Source organism: Notothenia rossii, assembly GCF_949606895.1.
Source record: "Notothenia rossii genome assembly, chromosome: 7".
Lineage (NCBI taxonomy): Eukaryota > Metazoa > Chordata > Actinopteri > Perciformes > Nototheniidae > Notothenia > Notothenia rossii.
The window spans coordinates 28,449,900-28,459,806 of record NC_136905.1 but is presented as its reverse complement, the minus strand read 5'-3'; the positions used below and the strand labels follow the sequence as shown (position 1 = coordinate 28,459,806).

General features: G+C 42.1%; 2 long non-coding RNA genes across 9 annotated transcripts in view; one reads left to right on the top strand and one right to left on the bottom strand.

Annotated features, from left to right (window-relative positions):
* The first annotated feature begins 218 nt into the window (after positions 1–218).
* LOC307047012 lies at positions 219–9,091 on the top strand. Of its 7 annotated transcripts, none has more exons than XR_013810306.1 (6): positions 219–306; positions 1,120–1,226; positions 2,660–4,235; positions 7,070–7,875; positions 8,055–8,520; positions 8,958–9,091. It is a non-coding gene; the product is annotated as an uncharacterized lncRNA (long non-coding RNA). The 7 variants fall into 7 exon arrangements; XR_013810307.1 differs by having other exon boundaries at positions 2,656–4,235; XR_013810308.1 differs by lacking the exon at positions 219–306 and having other exon boundaries at positions 1,060–1,226; positions 2,656–4,235; positions 7,070–7,130; positions 7,213–7,875.
* Positions 7,018–9,907, bottom strand: part of LOC307047016 — a 228,609-nt gene continuing 225,719 nt past the window's right edge. For both annotated transcript variants that reach the window (XR_013810315.1, XR_013810316.1), the window contains exon 2: positions 7,018–9,512. This is a non-coding gene — a long non-coding RNA (uncharacterized lncRNA). The remainder of the gene's footprint in view (positions 9,513–9,907) is intronic.

Genomic DNA, 9,907 nt, shown 5'->3' with positions numbered 1-9,907 from the left:
TGCCCGGCCTTGCCCGTGTATCATTACCCTCTCTCGTCTGGGCGCTAAGAGAGGAGCCCTCAACCAGTGCAGCAGCAGCCACTAGCAGCTGACTGTTGCTATCTGTAAGCTATGGCTCCGAAACATAATTTCAGCCAATCAGCGTCGTCAAATCTAATCAGCGCCCGGTGCAGGCTTATGGCTAGAAAGGATCCGTCTTGTGTAAAACTCTCGCGAGAGTTTGCGAGTCACGTGGCTGAATGTTTACGTTTGACAGGCAGCCTTTCAGTTACGATCGTTAACGTCAGTGGGCCACAGCAAATGATGGTGAGAAGCCAAACTATCTATTAATTATGTCAATTACAGGGAGTGTGATTGTAACTGTGTGACTAGCTGGATGCAAAGAGGTAAACACTGTCTTTTGTTTCCCATGCTTGCTCTTCAAACAGCCGGGGACAGCACACACACACACACACACACACACACACACACACACACACACACACACACACACACACACACACACACACACACACACACACACACACACACACACACACACACACACACACACACACACACACACACACACACACACATTATTGTAGTTTTGACAGCATCCATCAAACTAGATGTTTTGCCTTGATGGTCTGTTTTCTAATATTTCTGTGTTTCTGAACCACGTCTGTGTCTGCATATATGCAGACACAGACGTGGTTCTAAATGTTCGTATTTAGTCTCCTCAGGGTTCCCGCGGGGTCTTAAAAAGTCTTACAATTGATAATCTGAATGTAAGGCCTTAAAAAGGCCTTAAATATGACCAAACTAATAAGAAAGGTCTTAAATATGATTTAGAAAGTCTTAAAAATGATCGGATTTGAAAGGTACTTCTGTGTTGCGATAGCGTCTAAATGTGTTTTGGGGGAAATGTCCGGGGTGCAAAGTAACCAATACGGTAATAGCCTTTCAGTTCCCCCCAACAATTTGTATTGAATTAAATCAACATGGAACCAGTAATCACTAACTTTGTTTCCCCCGGCCCCTTATTGGAGAACACCCAGCTAGTAACCTAGCAACCAGCGCCGTATAGACTGAGAGTTACGTCATCTCCGTTCACTCCAATGGACCACTTTTTTACAGCAATGGCGGATCGTGGAGCCTCTCAATCGTTCCCCGGAAGTTAGCGCCAAGGCTAGCAGAGCTGTAGAGTTGCAGCATAATAGACCGTTCGTGACGGACTTTTAAAGGTAAGAAGAAGTTTAAAGATTTATATGGCGGATATTATCAGTACATCTGATTCAAATTAATATGTGTATTAAAGGATGTCAGTGGATTATCCCTAAATTAGTAGATTTAGGGAACGTTTACAGATAACAGATAAAGCTAGGATACCGGATCAAGTTAGCAACACACGTTGAACAGCCTTTTAATTGTAAATTCCGTTCTCTTAATGTCATTTCGTCCAACGTTGTTGAATTAGAGAAGAGGGGCTTATAAACGGGATTGTATGCGGGGGTGGAGGGAGTTAAATATTAGATAAATATAACTTTGGTGCGTGTAAGAGTGTACGGAGCCCTGGAGGGTTCATTGAGAGAAAAATAAATAAAACGTGGCCACGTTTTACTTTCTCGTTCGCACGATTTAATAAAGCGTGCGCACGAGTTAATAAAGCTTGGCCTTGTTTTATTTAAATTGAGGGATTCCTGTCCGTGACTCAAGTATCTGCTGCCCACAGCTGTTTTATAGAAGGAAAACCTCCTTCACTTTATGAAATCTCTGCGGCACCAGTGGCCTGTGCTACGAAGCAGGATTCGCTATTTACACTATTCATTCATGAAGTATGACACTGCGCTGTCAGCACGCGTCTCCATGTTTGTGATTGGTCAAATGTTGCTAACCCCGTCCCTTTCACGTGGACGTGCTCTCAGCCGGTCAGAGAAACCCTGGTTGATTTACTGAGTTGATAACCAGCTTCGCAGGACCGCTTATCGACATTGCGTTTGTTAGGGCTAGTTAAGCCGGGTAAATCGAACATATCCAGGGTCTGTTGAACTGGCTCCGTAGTACAGGGCAGGCGCGCCAGATTCATTTTAGAAGTGGGGGGGCCAAAAAAAGTGTGTGTGTAGCCTACTGTATGGCCCAATCCCAAACCACGCCTTACACCCTACCCCTACACACTCCCCCTCCGTGACGGAGTGACAGGCTCCCTCCTGTCAGATGGAGGGAGTAAATACAGCGGCAAGCTTTGGGACAAACTCCCCTCTTTCCGGCAGAAACAGGAAATACCGTAATATGTAGGCCTAACAACGGTTTCAAATCAGCATCTCTTTGGCAAAAAATGTAAATGAATAACTCAAATAAAACTCCAAACATCTTTAATTGTGTTTTTTATAAAGCTCTTTTAGTTTTAAACCTGATGTTTATAAGCTTCTTAGTTTTTGCAACAGTCTCTAAATATACACAACTTTATAATAAAATGCACACATTTACCTTTTTCTAGACTACAGGTATGATCCTAAGTAAAAAAAAAATGAGGTTATCATGAGGTTGTTAACATCGCAATTTATCACTTTAGTGGTTTTGCAAATAATTAACCACTCTCTGATTTTGTACCATTCTACGTTGTACCTTCTCTTTGCCCAAATAATCTACTAGCGGTCTCCTTTTTTCCGATAGTTAGCTGTACAGCTTTACCCGCCTCAATGTCCCGACAACAAACCTCCATGCAGTCGGAACCAGCCTGTTTCGGTTCAACAACGGCGGCGGTGGGGGCGGCGGCGGTTTTGACAGTTTCTGCGGCCGCAGAGCTACTGCTTTTGGGTTCATCAGGCTTCGCTGTTTGAAGAAGGTCAAGGCTCCGGAGATGTGGATGTCAGGGATGTGAACTTCCAGTTGTTAAATGTAAGTTTAGATTGACTGTATTTAGTTTTCTTCTGCGCTGGTTCTTCTGACATGTTTGCAAGTGTAGGCTATACATTCTTTCTATCTAGGTTAACGGCTGACACACAGAACAACGTAACAAATAAAGTAAATAACGTAACAAATAAAAAAAATCTAAGCTTTTTTATTGGTTGTAATTTACATGGATACATTTGAATGGTGTGACAATGTCCTATTTGATTGGGTTAAAATGTACATATTCTTCCTGTTATGTGTTATGTCTGCCTGCTTTATTTGACCTAATGCAAAATGACCTGCTCCATCGAAATCAGTCGCATTGACCCGAAGACACATTTTGATTCCGAGCTTTTTAATGATATCAGGATTGTTTTTGTAGGCTACTCCAAATATTAAGCAAAATATGTCACATTATATAATGACTGTTACAGAGTCATCATTTTGAGAAAAAGGCCTTTAAAGTTTTCTCTTCTCTGGAATCCATCAATCTGATTGATTATTAGCGGAGCAAATGATCAAAATACTACGGAGGGAAGATATTTTCGTTTAGATTACTGCTGTCACGGGAAACACCGGCTGTTGTTATGCCTGTTGTGACGTTAAGTTACTCAGTTCTCCGCTTGTTATGCCGTTACAAGCTTCAAACCTGTATTTATCATCTGAATTTGCCGAAACAATTTTAATATTCTGAAAGCCAAGACTTTGTTTATTTGAAATCAGATGAAAACAAACTGCCGGACCCTGCCGTGTTATCTATGATTACTATGTGCCTTACATTCATAATTTCAGCGGGAGGGAGGGGGAGCAGCGCTGTGGAAGAGCAGAGCAGTGAGAGGCGAGCTGTGGTCTTCCCTTTACAAGCTTAAAAAATGCGTGTAGCTACTGAGATTGAATATATATAACAATAACAAATAACAAAATATACACAGCTAGATCAGATCGCGTTTTAGATGTGACTTTAGAGTAGAGGGGAATTATTGAAACAGGATTTTTACAGTGTTCCGCGCCGCGATACGTGTGTGTTTCTGTATTTTTGCGTTTGTGTGTATTGTGTTTGTTTCCTGGGGAAAACACTCACGAGAAACACCGGCTGTTGTTATGCCTGCAGTGACGTTAAATTAGTCCGTTCTCAGCTTGTAATTATGCCGTTACAAGCTTCAAATTTGTCGGCCTATTTATCATCTGAATTTGCCGAAAACAAGTTTAATATTCTGAAAGCCAAGAATTTGCTTAGGCCTATTTGAAATCAGATAAAAACAAACTGTAACGGACCTTGCCGTGTTATCTATGATTACTGTACCTTACATTCATAATTTCAGCGGGAGGGAGGGGGAGCGGCGCTGAGGAACAGCAGAGTGGTGAGTGAGAGCTGTCATCTTCCCTTTACAAGCTTCAAACATGCCTGTAGCTAGTGAGATTGAATATAACAATCAAAAATAACAAAATATACACAGCTAGATCAGATCGCGTTTTAGATGCGACTTTAGAATAGAGGGGAATTATTGAAAAGGGATTTGTACGTGGCATCTGCTGCTGCGAAAATGTGGGGCAGGGCTGAAAAGTGGGGGGGCCAATGGCCCCCTGGCCCCCCCGCTTCCGGCGCCCTTGGTACAGGGCTCTGGAGGCAGTAACGTGTAACTCAGCAGAATCTGAGAAGAGCAGCACCAGCTGCAAAGAGCTGTGCCTTTTACTGTTTACTTCATTGTGTTTCCCTTCATTAGAACCGCTGAATAGAGATCGAGGCTGCTACGTTTAACCACACACACCTATACACACATCGAACTACCAGAGTATTCCGCCTCGTTTTATGAAGGAGATGTCCTGTCACCGGGGTGTGTGTGTGTGTGTGTGTGTGTGTGTGTGTGTGTGTGTGTGTGTGTGTGTGTGTGTGTGTGTGTGTGTGTGTGTGTGTGTGTGTGTGTGTGTGTGTGTGTGTGTGTGTGTGTGTGTGTGTGTGTGTGTGTGTGTGTGTGTGTGTGTGTGTGTGTGTGTGTGTGTGTGTGTGTGTGTGTGTGTGTGTGTGTGTGTGTGTGTGTGTGTGTGTGTGTGTGTGTGTGTGTGTGTGTGTGTGTGTGTGTGTGTGTGTGTGTGTGTGTGTGTGTGTGTGTGTGTGTGTGTGTGTGTGTGTGTGTGTGTGTGTGTGTGTGTGTGTGTGTGTGTGTGTGTGTGTGTGTGTGTGTGTGTGTGTGTGTGTGTGTGTGTGTGTGTGTGTGTGTGTGTGTGTGTGTGTGTGTGTGTGTGTGCGTGCGTGCGTGCGTCCGTCCGTCCGACACCACCGGCATTTGTTTTCAAATGACCACGAACAGTAATTTACACAAATCTGGTTCTCCATAGTTATATGTGTATTCCCAAGTGAAAGAAATTCGTTTAATCTTAATCTCGATGTGATAGTCCTGCCGGAGTACACCGGAACGAACGATACTATCATAAACTAATGCCGCCCCCCACCCCACCCCACACAAACACACACACACACACACGTGCGCGCTGTTGGAGATTTGGAGGATGTTGAAAACCAACCTCGTCTCCGCGTGTCGTTTGATAAGCTGGGTAAATTCGTGAAAAGGAAGGGATTAAGAAACACCAGAATACAAGCTACAAAATAATCTTGCTTTAATGATAAACAGTAACAATACAAAATACAGATACAAATACAAATACAAAGGAAGTACTTCCTGCTCCTCCTCCAATCTCACGGATCTGGTCAGTTTGAAGAAAAGAAGAGGCTCGTCTAAAGAAAGCATCGGCTTATATCCAAAACCCCAGGAGGAGCTATGCGGCTGCCCCCCCCCCCCCCGAGGGGTCCTCCACTTAGAAAAGACAGCCAATCAGCGCGAGCCAGAGGCGACCCTTACATTCGAGATAACAAACCCCTCCTTGCAAGTTTCACATACTTTTGGCATTTTATAAAGATAGTTTTAAGATATAGTTTTTTATAGTTGGATTATACAAATAACACATGTGAGTTACCTTAACCTCAAACAATAATAACAAGAGGAAAACATCAGCTCTGATCTCAAGCAGTAAAAAGTACCGCACACTCATTTAGCCTGCAGCTCTTCCAGACACTTGAGCTATTCTTTAAGAATATTCCCTGCAGAATCTTTATTTCAAATAAAAGGTTTCACATTGCATATTTCCAGCTTCCTTTACACATACTGTTATTATTAATACAAAGTAATCAACCACACACATCTATTTAAAACAAGTAGATTTCCCTGATCATTTGACATGCTGCTTCCATTTCCCATAGAGTAATAAAACATGTTTAAGCTAATTTCTCCACACTGTTTGTAGCCCTCCAGTACCCACATATGAAAGAATAAAAGCAGAGGAATCAAATAAAACACTAATACAGGAATAGTTGATAAATGATTATACAGGACATCTGATCACAGTAAGAAATACACACACATATTCTCTAGGAAGTGACCCTGGTTATAGGTCCGAATGTCCTGTCCCCTGAAAGTCATGAGTTTTGGTTGATTAACAGAAGTTTAATTGTTCTTGTGGCTTAATGGCTTCCCTGAACTTCCCTTCACCCCAAAGTCAGCTTGCTAGGAATGAATACATTTTATTGATAAGCTCAAAAGGACGTTTATCTTGGTTACTGCTGGGTGACCCAAGTCTCCAGGCCTGCAGGATGTGTAGGAGATAAACATTAATTCTACAAGACTTTAACTACATTATCTGAAAATGTATCTGGGACTTCCCCTGTTAATTGCAAGCACTATTGATAATTAACAGAGAGACCCTAGGGGCCTCTTCTTGGTATCTGCTAGGCAGAAGTCACTCAATGCAGAAATCACAAGTTTAACACATATTCTATATAAGGTGACATTAAAATGAATATACCAGATTGAACTTTCCTGCCATAACACGTTACTTTAATACTTCAAATAACTCAAATAATACTTCAGCGCGCACACACACAAAACGAGGCCACGCTTTATTAACTCGTGCGCACGCTTTAGTAACTCGTGCGCACGCTTTAGTAACTCGTGCGCACGAGTTACTAAAGCGTGCGCACGAGAAGGTATCTCGTGCGAACGAGAAAGTAAAACGTGGCCACGTTTTATTTATTTTTCTCTCTATGAACCCTCCAGGGCTCCGTAAGAGTGAGTGTTTTTAGCAGAGCCATATTGTGTCCTTGTGATTATGTTGATTATTACCTGTCTGTATAATGTTGCAGCTCAGCTGATTTTGGATTGATGGCAAAGGGAGAGGGACTTAAGTGAGAGTGAAAACACAAGGTAAGTTTAATACTACTGTTTTATATAAGTAAGCATACTAAACATGTATTCTATCACTGTATTATATAAGTAATCGTGTTAGTAACCTACTGTATGGCAGGTCGAGGGGCAGTGATGTTACAGGTGGAGGAGCAAAACTGCAAGACTGCAAACTCACAAGACAGAGAAATCAAAGTTTGTTCTCCAGAGAAGAGGTTGATTTCACTTCATTTATTTCATATTTTCTAAAGATGTGGAAATGGCACAAAAAAATCTTGAGAGCTGTAACCAAGACAACTGTAACAACATGAGTAGAGAGCCACCAAGGTTTTTCAAGTCCCTCTCTTACTCCATTTTGCCAACCCAAACTTCCAGGTACATGACGGGACACCTTGCTTGTTTTTGTTTGCGCTCCTCTGGCTGGGTGCTAGGAGGTGGAGGGCAGTGATGTTGGCAGGTGGAGGGGCAGTGATGTTACGGGTGGAGGGGCAGTGATGTTACGGGTGGAGGGGCAGTGATGTTACGGGTGGAGGGGCAGTGATGTTGGCAGGTGGAGGGGCAGTGATGTTACGGGTGGAGGGGCAGTGATGTTAGCTGTTACACACCAGGCTCAAACTTAACACATTGCATCCTTCTTTGCAGTGTCCTTATTCCTGGAAGGGGAATCTGCAATTCCTGCAGAGTTTTGTAACCCGTTGGTCTGCACGCAAAGCAAATTTTTAAAGCCTTCTTAATTGTCTCATTGCTCCATTTCATCCCCTTTGTGGTGAGTCTGCCTAATGCCTTAAGTTGGTCTTTTGAAAACGTTTTCTTATATTTGTTGTCTCTAATTTTCATTGTTTTCTTGAGAGCTGCATTTGCCTTCCTGTTTTTTTTTAGTGCAGACTTTGCTTTTTTGGTGATTCCTTCTTGGCTCTTTAATTGTCTCTTTAATTTTTTTAATAGATCTGTTTGACTGGCTGCTGGTTCCCTCATATGCTGACTGGCTGCTGGTTCCCTTGTATGCTGACTGGCTGCTGGTTCCCTCGTATGCTGACTGGCTGCTGGTTCCCTCGTATGCTGGCTGAGTGGGTGGTGTCCACCCTCCCTGTCTCTCCTCACTAGCCATGTCCTCTCTTTCTTCACCCTCACTTTCCTTTCTCTCAGTCTCCTCATCCCTTCTTCCCTCAATCTTTGAGACTAATGTAAGTAGAAGACATGGCACTGTAGATATTCGAACATTTAAAATATTATACCACTTAAAAATAAGAAATATGACTTTTGTTACTAAGAGTTCATACTTATTATACCTGTGTCACCTTTCAAACTATAGCTGTTATCATGAGCTATGTGCTTTGTAGATACAGGTCCCGGGGTGAATCGTGGTGCAGTGGCCCTTCTCTTTTTGACCACAGGGCGATGCACGAAGATGGTGGGTATAGCCTCTGCTCTCAGCCTAGTCTTGCCCTTTGTTGTCTTGACAAACTGGTCTGCATCAAAATGTGCCTGCGGAGTGACTTGAGGTTACTTCAAACACAGAACAACTCAGTTTTGTCTGCCCACATACATATTCCATAGTGGTTGAATACACAGTATTAGGAAACACTTTATACTTACTGGACATGTTATACTCATTACATACTGTATATAAAATATGACCAAGAATGTGAGACAACTTTATAAAAATTCATATCACATCTGTTACTGATGCCATTTGTCATACTTTGTTAAACTCACAAATAATAAAATTCCATAACTTCAGTTGGGAACAAAGACCACACCTTATCTCCCCAAGGCAATTTCCCATCCAATAGGTGTGCTATATAGGTGTGTATAACCCTTTCTCCTGTCTGTTACTCCCTCTTTCAGCACAAGAACCAGAGGGGGATTCAATGGAGCCTGAATACCTGCACTGAGACCCTCACCCTGCACCCTGAGTGTCAACTCTCAGTGTTTTTCAAGCCTTTCCCTGTTTTTTTGTATTAAACAAAACATTAAGCTTTCCCAATGGTGTGGTTTTCGTTTTGTGACAAAGTGCAAATGCAGTGTTTGTATATAATTACCTCACATATTTTTTTGCTGTTGGTCGTGAAATTGCTCCTGCTGACTTGAGCCAGCCATTTTTTCCTCCGCTCTGTGTCAGTGGGGAAGCCGTACATTCGTACTCCTTTCTCTGAGCGATTTGAGAATCCCCAGGCAGTACAGCAAACCATGGTGGCGACTAGGAGGCAGCACAGCAAACCAGGACAACACGGAGGAAAAGGCACAGACAAACTGCATGATATGCTATTCAATGTTTATTGAATTCCATATATTTGCAATGGATGTTCCTAAAACAACACATTTAACATCATCGTCATCATGCTGCTGCTGCTGCTGCTGCTGCTAGTCCTTTGATAGTCACCTGTCGGTCTCCTGTCCTTTCTGAAAGCCATAAAGATGACATTAGTCATTTAGATAACTTGTGTCCTCAATTACCATGGGATTACTGAAACTACCATGAATTTAAGAAAATGGTAGAAATTAATCTAATCTGAATTTTGAAGCATTCCTTTAGATCCCCTCGCTCTAAATATATCAATAAACATTAGAAAGTGATGCTCCTGACTACCATACAAGTTTAAGAAGATAATATTGGTTTTAAAGAATTCAAAGCTATAAACAGCAACAGGCTCTTTAACCAAGGCACTGTTAGCCTAACATGTAAACTAGTTGTTCACACTAATCCTAATATTATCACTTAATATTAGCAAATTCTATTTTATTTTTTAAAACATTGATGTAAATACATACACATATCGATTTGTTGTATAAATATT